We start from the raw sequence: 12424 nt of genomic DNA on the forward strand, positions 1-12424 counted from the left end.
TCTGACTCATTCTACTATTTGAAATATTAGCTCAATTAATTTTATATGTTGTTGTAACAGCAGTAGTCAATATAAAATATTTGTTTTGTCAACGGTTGTGTTGTTATCAGAAATTTATTTCATTTTGTGTTTGTTTGCTTCAATTGTTTTTATTACTTTAGAAAAGTTTTCATATTATCTTTACGTACTAAATAAAATTATGGTTTTATTATTGTTGTCCTTGAATGTGCGTTCAAGTCCTTGAATCTTTAATTGATTATATTTTAATATACAAATACTAAAGTAAAAAATAATTTGAATTTGAAGGTTAAATTTGAGTAATATACAGACATTTAATGATCACCACCTTACTACATTATGGTTTTCTCCCCATTCAGACTTTGTATGTGTATACCGTATGTTCTGTTAGACAACATCTTACAAATAAACTACTCCATAGCAAGACGTCCTTTTTGACGGGTCACGAAATATTATGGATTTCACTCACAAAATTTGACATTGATGGTCATTCAATTTTGTTCCTGTAAAAAATCATCAAATATAATTGGGAGAATAACTTTGCCCGGTACTAGAAAAAATGGGATGTCCAACACCCAATTTAATATTAATATTAATAGTTATGATTGGCTGGTGTAGTGCATGGTACATGCATGAAGAGTATCACAATGGGCTCTATAGTATGTCCTTCGTGGGCAGCCAATATAACCTAAACCTAATCTAACACCCAATAAATCTCAATTTTCGAGGTATCGACTCATTCCTGCCTAATAATGAATGTCGGTCAAATTCACTTTTCCATTTGATATTCGATGACTTTCTGTTGGAATAAGAGAAGAACGGATATCCATCAACTTCAATCTTTTGGGCGCACTCAAGATTTGGGGATCCGTGCAAAAGAAGCCACATTATGCCTAATAAAAATTTGTAATCTGTGAAAAATTTAGTACTATTCACTGGCTTCAAAAGTTAGTGAATAACTAAATAATTTACAAACTAAAAACTTTAATTAACAAAATTATTTGATTGATTTACAACTATTGGAACAAAGTAATTATTAAAAAGATTATATAATATAATTTAATCAAGAAGAGATTAATTAGTTACCTACACGTTGTAGGTAAGTACGTACACATATTGATTGAAATGTCGGATCTTACAATAGAAATTTTCCAGTTCAATAATAAAATCAAAAGGAACCATATTGTTACTTACACACAAACATAAAAAAAAAAACTTTATGAAAGTTTCAAGTTTGGCATCTAAATAAATGATTGCCTAGTGATTTGCGCAAAGATTAATGAGAATCACTTATAATTTATCGTTGTGGGTATAACCTGACTAATGCATACATTAACTATCTTGTATACATATAACGTCAGTAGATACATTACTGATTGTAATGTGAGTTTGTTTTATATTAATGGACAAAACTGTGTATATAAACAAATTATAAACAGTTCTTTAGAGGAGGTTGAGCAGCTTCAATAAAGAAATTTTTATTTTAAATGTGGAAAATGATTGCCTAGTGGAAAGTGTTCAAAACTTTTGCATCAGGTATTATGCTGTTTAAACGTCTAAAGCAGTAAGCAATAATATCAAATTTAATCCAAGCTTTATATGAAATTTTATTAGAGACTATGTTTCAAACAATCTTTTATTGATTAAATCTTAAATATCACAAGTTAGGTTTGAAGGAATTATTTGTTCAATGAATCTTAAATATTATAATTGAAAATAATTTTACCATGAATGAATCTTAAACTCTATTCAGTACCGTATATAGATATATAGATACATAGATATAGATACAAAGCCATCACCGAATAGCCGACAATTCGATCAAACAAATAGATATAGTTGTATATGGCCGTCGTCAATCGTCGCAGTATGTATAAACAACATAACAACGTGTGGTCTCCCATATAATCGTACAATAGCATATATCACATGCTGTCTACTTGATTCCCCTCTCCAAGCACATCATAACTAATCCTGTATATAGAGGAGAATGTTGTACCTTGGATCACAATTTATATTTGTATATATTTTTTGAAGCTATTTCTTTTAAAATATAAAACTCGAGATAGCATCGCTCTATAGCAGTATTCTTCCAAAATCCAAACTCATGATGCCATAGGTTAGTTTTTTGAATTACGCCATTGAAGTCGTTTTTTCATGTAATTACTCTTGCGAGCAGCAACGCTGTAATGATTTAAATGTTGAAAATTCTTCAAGTTTCTTTTATATGTATCCTATTCTCTGAGGAAGCAGTTACATTTTCAAGTACTTTTTTTTTATTGATTCAGGAAAACTTTCTTCTCTTTTTGACGGAATCCTTCAAACGAATGTTTTCCGACAGTTTTACCTGTTACATACGTTAGTATTTGGTATTAAACGCCTAAATTTTAGTGTTCAAGTACAAGGATTTATTCGTTCTACTAATTCATAAAGACACTTGGTTATCGGCTATTTTAAGGACTGTACTTCGCTCATTTGGATTTTTGATATCAGAAATCAGGATGAGAATATCATCATTAATGTAGACTTTCAGCACTTCGTAGCCAAAAGTCAAAGTCAAAGTTAAATATTTCATTTTTATTTCAAAACAAATGGACATGGACAAACAATCTTTCAATTGCTTGCTTTCAGGAAAGTAAAATCTTGCTACGCTAGTTGATGCCATCTGATAGATAGTAATATGTTTCTGGAAACTGAAGAATGATTCAAGATACATTTTCCTCAAGGTACATAACCTGAACTTATAGGTAGTTCTTGCTTTTGTATATCTGTATACAGTATGATTATTATGATTATAGTATGGTAGGTAGCTGTAGCTGTAGTTGAACACTTGAGGCGACTACATTAATTGTATGGGATCTAATCAACGTCATCAGAAACCATTGACACAGTTTCTATTACATAATAATATCATAAGATCAATAGTTAAATATATATTACAATCCTTGGGGCCATCATCAGTATTTGTACTTTGTGTGTGTGATATGTTTGGTTTATTAGACTCTACTCTACACTTTACAAAGTGTTACAATTAACTATTGACTTTGCACAAAAGCTCATAATTAGTTAGTACTTATTGATCAGTTTATTAAGTTTTTTTTTTTGTATTTGGAACGTTTTAAAATCAAATTTCAAATACGCCTCAATAATTTCTAAATCTATTTTCATTTTAAAATACGTGTGAACTCAAACATTCTCACTTTCGCGAAATGAGAGTTTAATGACAAGTAAGTTAATGAAATAAAGAATATTATTCATGTTTAACTGCAAACTTAGAAAGTTTCTGAACTCTTTTAAATAAAATTGACATATACTAAGAGAACAATAGACACTTAAAATTTGAGATTTCTAAAATATGAATAAAGTTATCATAAAAGTAAAAAATCCACGACATATGTTTGGGTCCGAAACCCTAAACTCGCACATGAAATCATCACTCATTTATTGGTTTTTTCGGGTACGGAAACTTCAAGTCGCCCTTGAAACATAGCTAAGAACACTCTCAATTAAATACAAACAGACACACATACATAGTCGTCAATACATCCATTCCACAGTTATTTCAGACCAAGATGTATAATTATTGACCAATATACAATTTGTATGTAATTGTAATATTAGGTATAGATTATCTTGTCTAGTGACAAAAAAACTTTTCTTTTTAGAAAGTTACAAACCAGTAAAGAGGTAGCCTTCTAAACAAGAAAATTTTGGAAACATATAAATGGAATCAATTATTATCAAACAAGATAATTAACAATGAACGATTAAAATATAAACATCAAATGTGTCTATTATAATGATAATAATAATAATATTAAAATGAAACATAAAGTTTTGAAACCCCTAAATTTCATTATAGACAATAATTATATTGTTAGTAACATCTAACCTATTAATAATTGTGAAACTAAAATTTCTTTCATACATGTAAAGTTAAAGTATGTAGAACAAAAAGTGAATGAGGTTTTCCTCTTAACCACAACTAACAATCAATAATAGTTAATTAGTTCTATCGTTTCAAAGAAGCTGAACTATGCTGATGTTTCAAGTATAATTTATAACTTATATATGTTACAGTCAAATCTCTGAACCGGTTAAAACTGTTTTTAAATGGCAAAATCAGTCAATCAAGCTGTTATTTTTAAAATTATCACAATTAATTCACAAAATTATTATCACACAATTTAATTTAACGAAACTTAACTTCATATTAAACGCCATTTTCACACAAATTGTTTGAATAACCGATAGATATATTAATTTTTAATAACAGGCACGATGTTTATACTATGTAAGTCTAAACCAAAGTCTTTTTCAATTAAAAATACATGTGACTGGCTAAGACTTTTGCTTGTCACATATATGATACATAAAGTAAAGTTATAAGAAAAAGATTATAGGAAAAAGGTTATTCCTATCATAGTTTTTGATTATTTCTGCTCACCCATCAGCTTACCGAATGAAAGTTATTTTTTATGAAATATAAAATGTTCACAACTGTCCCTGCAATGGATTGCCTAAAAAATGTGGTTAAAACTACTTTATCAAGAATAAATTTGAAATTTTTCACTGACTTGCAAATCTAACGAATTTGAGTCTTCTCGAAAGTAAATGCCATAAGAAATAGGCAGCAGCAAAGTTGCCTGCCTCTTTTCTCTCTCTATTAAAACATATAAATAAGTTTATAATAGTAATTAGGGACTTTCAACTGTTAATTCATTGACTCGCATATCTAAATGAAAATAATTTTATTGAAAATACGGTTGTATATTGTCCACGAAATATCCGGATAAAAAGAAAGTTTACAAGCTTTCCAAGTTTTGTATTTAGTTATTAGTATTTTAGGCAACCCAGTGCATAGATGTTTACTTACATTTTACATTTCATAAAACCTTTCATTCGACAAACAGATGGATGAAGATCCTCCCTAATTCGGTTCTTGTACTAATACATAAAAAACCTTATTGTCAAATTCAAGGTCAAGTATAATTCGCAAGCTATTCGACCCTAGTAAGAATGTTGTAACATTTGTTAAACCATGACTTATAATTGACCAGAAAAGTGTACAGCAATGTCGCAGGAAGTACACAAAGTCATGTATTATCTTTTTGTTTTAATCGAAACTTCATTGTCTTATATCTTGCAAACGAAATTTTTTTAACCATAGGTTAGTGTGAACTTTTTTTCTTAATTTTTAAAAGAACTGACTCTTTCAGCAGCACTGTGGGAGCAGAAAGGTAAGATATTTTACATTTGATTCAAAATTTTTACTACACAAAAATCTATCAGGGAAGAAATCTATCAAAAGGAATTAAACTTACCTTTTGAGATAAATTTTGGCAATATAATTAAACATATAATCAATCATTTATATGACCTTTAGTAGCTTTAAAAAGATTCAATAATTTGGAGCAAGTCAATGTTTTTTTAAAGTAATTTTTAAAGCACAGGAACTTGTTCCGCAGTAATTGAACTAGCTATAAACAACATTAAACTTATTTAATATTCCGAACATTTATTCTATTTAAATCAAAAATATTCTTGAATGAGCTAACACGTATTATTATAAAATACGTACATGTATGTAGATATATAATTTGCCATTATTATATTTTAAAAATAATTTTTAAAAATTATATATTTTTATTCCAATATCTTGTAATATTTTCTATTACAGTTGCATCTGACACATAAATGAAAAAAAAAATTATTTAATCATGTTTTTATTTCAAATGTAGATTACAAATAATTTATTCGATTTGAAAGTCGGAAGAAGTTAAATTTTTTTATGCTGATTATCGCAATATTTGGATTGATTTGAGTTCGTATCTCAAAAACTATTCGACCAGTCAACAAATGCACACGATTTTTGTACTTTTTGGGTCAAAATTACCTTGCATACTGAGTTTTATCGAAATTAGAGATTAAAAAAAATTCGATTTTTTGAAATTTTTTTAAGGGGTACATAGGGGTAAATAGTTTTAAAAGGGTTTTTTCTATGAGAATATTTGAGTTTTTTGAATAAACAATTTAATTATGATAATATTGTCCATTCTGTCAAATAATCTAATCCACTTTCCACATCGACTAAATTGTATGAATGTCAAACATTTTAAAATCCCAACTTATGCTTCAAATATAATACATATCTTTTGAATAATATTTATTGGATATATTTGTAACATCTTGTATACAATAATCTAAACTTCAATGAATGTATGATTCATCGGTGATATTGATATATTACCATAAATATATGGAGGTATATTATTCATCATATAAACATTACCTTGGGGTACATACCTACTAAAATATTGTATATCTATCGTATCAAGACGTTATTACACTACTGAATATAACTCAAATAAAAAAAGATTCATTTTAATGGTTTTGTGCGAATATTATGTAAGAGCAAAGGAACAATAGTTTTGTACACTTTAAGTTAGTTTATATCATCAATGAAAGATCATCTTATTTAGTAAGAATTGCAAAATAAAAATAAGTCGTCATGGACGTTGTTGTCTTGGTCGTTTACATAGATTTTTTTTCTTCTTGCTGCTAAAAACTTTTTTATGGTACTAGAAACTTGGAAGCCTAAACAATCTTGAAATCAGTGACATACTTTAAAAGAAATTTTGACAATATATTGGGGCAGTGAGGATACTTTTCAAGATATATTAACCTTCGATATTCAAGTATTTTATCGTTTATAGTGTCATCAGAATGAAAGATCATCTCATATAAGTAAGAATTACAAAATAACAGTAAGATAATTCTTTTTTGATTCTAAAAATTTGTTTGTGGTACTAGAAACTTGGAAGTCTAAACAGTCTAGAAATTATCGATATACTTTAGAATAAAATTTTGTCAATATATTGGGACAGTAGGGATACTTTTCGAGGTGTATTAATCTTAGATATTCAAGTATTGTATTGTTTATAGTGAACCTTCATCCACCATTTAAGATCTTCCTAGCTCACTCGGCTTATAGTAGCCAGTACGCCAAACTACTGCTTATAGTTAGAGGCCATGTAGATTCCAAAAATTTATATGAATAAATTGTTTCGTGATTAGCTTTCAAGAGGTTCAAGTCAAGCTTCACGAGTATAAATCATTTGGATGTAATACAATCGAATATAGCGTACTCCTGAGAAGCTGATATTCGACCTTTTTTTTAAGAATTTAAAACGTTTAGGTTTGTAGGTTTGTTCCTAATAGAAACACATATAAGAACAAAATTTGGTGGGAAAATAATATTTTCCTTTAATCACGTTTATATAGTTTTAATTATTGCTGCTAAAGTTTATAAACTGTGTGCCTCTTCTTACATGTATACAGAGTGCGCCTTCCATAGCGTTTTAGCCAAGCCCTGCTATTTTAATAAATAATTAATTTCTTGTCTATATATATATACTAGGCGTGAGTAGATGTAGGCTTGCTAAATTATCATATTTACCAAATTATTAAAAAGTTTTTCGACAACTTTTCCAACATTTCAACATGCATTTGCATGATTAGTACAATTTGAAGAGAATCGCATAAAAAAATTGATGCGGAATAGTTTTCTCTCTTCATAGCATTCATTCATTTTTTAACTACATTGTCATTGGTTTATTTCAAAACTTCAATTTAATTCAATTCTTTAGTGGTTATATAAAACAGTTATTCAGATACAAATAATATTTATTCACACAAGGAATAACTAAATTTAGGTTCACTTGGTATACAAATGAATTAATATATTATCTTCTTGTATACCTTAGTTTTTACTAAAATAATACCACGCATGTATATACATTAATATTTATATCGGACACGCACAACTTTCTGTAACTTATTTTTGGTAAATTGTGGTATGTTACACAATTTTATGTTACACAATTTCCGTAGATATAAATATGTGAATGTATATATGACTACGTGTAAAATCAATTCATATAATGTACTAGTTTTAAAGGTTGTTTCATGTGGTATATTATACTTCCACCAAATAAGGTGAAATTTACTAAGTTTTGGATGTAGTAATGCCATTGCACATATATCCAATTTTTTACCTACTTCAAACAAAAAAGGAGGAGGTTATCAATTTGATTGTATTTTTTTTAACGTGTGTTATCTCAGAACTTTCGAATGGATGATCCCATTTTGGCGATTCTTTATCTATTTGAAAGCTGATGCTTCTCGTGTGTTCTCATTTCATTTTGGTCCAGTTCTGATAACGACATCCATGAGAAAACCATAAAAGTCTTATATTTGCATTAAGGTTGCACAACAAGAGGACGAATAACTTAATATCACGCCAACCGATTTCGATGGTTCTTTTTTTATTGACAAATTAGTTAGTGTACTTCAGATTCACTAAAAATCAAAAAATAAAAATAAAAAACATTAAAAAAAAAACCGGCTTTAAAATAAAAACTTTTCCAAAACAAATTAATATGCACTAAAAAGTAAAAAAATAACGATAGTATAATGTAGTTAATATTATTGTTATTTTTGGAGTCGGAGTCAGCCAAGCTTATGTAGCAAACTGTTCTGTCAAAGTTGTTTCCTTGTCTGACACCGACTCCAAAAATAATAATTATTTTAACTACATTTAATTATCGTTATTTTTAGAAGTCGGTTTCCTTTTTGTGAATTTTATTTTTTATTTTTTAGCTTTTAAAGATAACTATGATATTTAATGAATCTTTTGCCTTTTTGAATCTTTTTGGATGAACATCAGCTAATAATATTTTCAGAAACCACAGAAAATGTAACCCACATTACGAACGTATGGTTATGATACTTAATAATATCGTATATTATTAAATATTTGGTATTAAATACACGAGATAACATTGTTTACATAATGATAACGTGAAATTATTATGTGCCACGAAATACAAGGATAGTTTGGGGTTTGCATCATATAAAAAAGGGAAGTCATTAAGATCGATGTAATGAGATATCAAACATTTACACTATTATGTAAGATATTTAAAGAAACGATTAAACGATGAAAAAATGAACAATTTTAACCATAACGTTAGAAATTAAGATAATGTGTTAACAGAAATATAATCTTAAGAAAACGCGTTTATGTTCCGTACCTTTTGGAGTAGTTCCGCACGTTTTTGTATCAAATGTCTACGTTCTTGGAAATTACTAAACTATTTTCCAAACTTGATTGTAAAATCTTTATATTATTACTAGCTGCGCTTCGTGGTGTAATCCGTGATTAAAAAAAATTTTGAAAGTTTTTTATCGTTAATGTGAATCAAGCCTTCTTGAGAAATTTTTACCAAGCCTTCTTGAAATAAGTCGATAAAAATCTATTTCACGAATTATTACAAAACCCTTTAAAATACACGATTAAAACGATTTTTCGGGATAAAAATTAGCAAAAGTCTTTTTCTAACCCCTAAACTATCCATTCATTCATCAAAACTTTCACGATTATAATATATAATATATCGGATATCAGATTATTTAGAAAATGATGAATATAACTAAGAATGAGGATAACTATGGCAAAAAACAAATTTTTCGTTTTATTATGACGATCGATTACGACTCCATACCGATTAATAATTATGTTCACCATGTTGATTTGATTCTTACGAGCCACTTCATTCTTTTACCCTGCAAATCTTTTTTACATGCACAATAATTATGAGTAAACAATGCTTGTTGTTGTTGTTGTTTATCATCGGTATTCATCTTTCTAAGATGAATAAACTAGAGGTATGAGCAAACAGTATATATACACATAAATATATCGAAGTATGAGGTAACAAACGAGCAACAACATAGTTTTGGTTTATGTTCTTAAAGATATGTATATGTGTATGTTATTACCGTAGCATCAAAAAATTACCAAACTCAGTTTCTGCGGGAAACCATATTAAAAATATATAAATAAAATTCTATGGAAATTTTGTTGTTGATTCGAAATAATTTTTTTCCGATAATGCCCAAATATCATGCTAACATTTTGCTCATGGGGAATGATGTACTTATTAGTAATACTAGTGAGGGATTAAAAATAACATAATATAGATTATGGATTTCATGTTTAAATAGAAACCTTTGAAGTATCTATTTGCACATTATTAGTTATACTAATGAAGGTATTATTAGTTTTACTAATAACGTTCAATTGATTCTTCTTCAATGGATTTTATTTAAACATGAAATCTATAATCTATATGTTGTAATTACCCGACTGTCAAGGAGTGTATTTTTTCGCACGTATCTTGTATGTATGTATATTTGTTTGTTTTGTTGTAAATTTCTTTATTACCTCGTATGATCCAATCGCCTCAATAGATTTCAACATGTAAGGTATCGTTATATTTGTCACAATAATCCAAGTGTCCTTAGATAGGTGTTTGTAAAAACAAAACAAAATAGCAGGCTTTTTAAGTAAATTTACCATTTTACGTAAATCTATAGCGTCTTGTTCCTACATATAAAAATGAGGAACTGAAATACGAAAAATAAAGCGAAAGCTTGATAATATTTGTTTACAAAGCGAAATTCAATGTCTTTTAATAGCCATTAATTTAACTTGAGCTTTTACGTAATATTTTAAATAAATTTTTTATGTAATTGTTCAGTAAGGACAATGTACCAAAATGTTCATGTTTTTTAGACTCGCCCTATGCTAAGAAAAAGAAAGGAAACCTTACTAGGACTCTGAAACTAGTATACCTTGGTATATTTCATATTCGTTGCGTGCGTAGTCATGGTAGGGACAATAAAATCGATGCCAACGCTTCCAGTGAAAAATTTTGGCGTTAAAGGGGGCTGTTATTACTAATTTGCAGTTCTTTACATGTTAATGTTATAGAAATGTCAAATTAAAATTATTGTAAAACACGAATAAATTAAGCTTAATGCATTAAAAATTGTGAAAATAAGAAATCAAATTGCACAAATATTATTTTTCAAATGTAAATTATTATAATTATTTATTTAAATTTGTGAGACAATAATATTAAATTTTCAATGTAAGTCTTAAATGCAATCCATACAATTATATATGCATCCATACAATTCTATAATTAAAGTAGTGTATCGTTACCATGGAAACGAAACTCACGCACGGAGCGAATACATGATATAAAAATGTTCCTTATAAAAAATAAATAACTTTTATCTGAAACATTTTTTTGTGATTATCACTGTTTTCCCACGAAGGCGCAAATTAGGTGCAAATTTTATATTATGTATTATAAGGGAATATCAGTTATGAATGTGTAGTTATCTAAGAGTGGATATATTTCTTTACTTACTTGACGTCAAAAAACAAACGATTGCGCCATCAACACTGTTTATACATGGTATTTAAGCAATTCACTCAGTCAATTGTTTTTTGCACTTGTTAAATTTAATTTATGGTACTTACAATTAGCTTGTCACTAATGATTTATCTATGTAATGTTGCTAATCTGTTAGAAACGATGTATGCATAATTTTTGATGTGATAGTAAAGACTAATATGTGTGTGTATATGGTATGTTTTGTTAAAGATAGATATAGGTTTTATACATTGCTTTTTGATTCTACATATCTATCTAAAAGTCGTTTTGTATTCAGGACAATGTTACTACACCATTGACAAGAAATGAGATTACAAATTAGATTATATATGCGTATACGACAACTACTATACATAGTACATACTATCACTGCTATAATGTGTATCTTTAGAGGTATACAATTTATGTTTACGGGTTATGTTGTTGTTTTCTTGTCTTTTTTTATGTAGTTGTATGTTCATAACAAAAAAAAAATATGGTTGCGACATAGATAGCGTTGACATTAAATAGATTCTCAATACACAGTGAGATAGAAAATGACTGAATTGCACTGTTTAGCATACAAAAATTTTATTTATGACTTTAGTCGAGGAGCAATCAGTGAGATGACTTTTGCATGTTACCAAATTTCTGGATCAGTTTCCTTCTAACACACTTATAATGTTTAGATATGATAAAGTGGGATGCGAATAATAACAGGAAAGCCATCCATTTAACTTTGATTTTATTTTAATTTTTTGAATGATTTTTGTTAATTATCCAAAAATTTCCTGCAAATTAGTATTTCAAGAATGCAGTATTGGTCACGGAATTGAGCACAAAAGTGAAAGCTAGCGAAAAACTGACTTCAAAGCTGAAAAAAATGGCCCAAAATTAGTGGGTTTCAAAAGAAGTTCCAATAAGATCGAATCAAATTTGTCTGTGTTATCAAGAAAATCAAACTTTTTTTCTTTATGACGTCATCAGAATCAAAAAAATTTAATTTTGCTCTATCACATCCAAATTTTATCCAATTTTGATAAACCAAGTATGCAATCCTACTAAATTTGGCTCATACTTTTCCAATTTTTGATCAAAATTAACCTAGATCTAATAGA

This window comes from Chrysoperla carnea, chromosome 3 (assembly GCF_905475395.1).
Source record: "Chrysoperla carnea chromosome 3, inChrCarn1.1, whole genome shotgun sequence".
NCBI lineage: Eukaryota > Metazoa > Arthropoda > Insecta > Neuroptera > Chrysopidae > Chrysoperla > Chrysoperla carnea.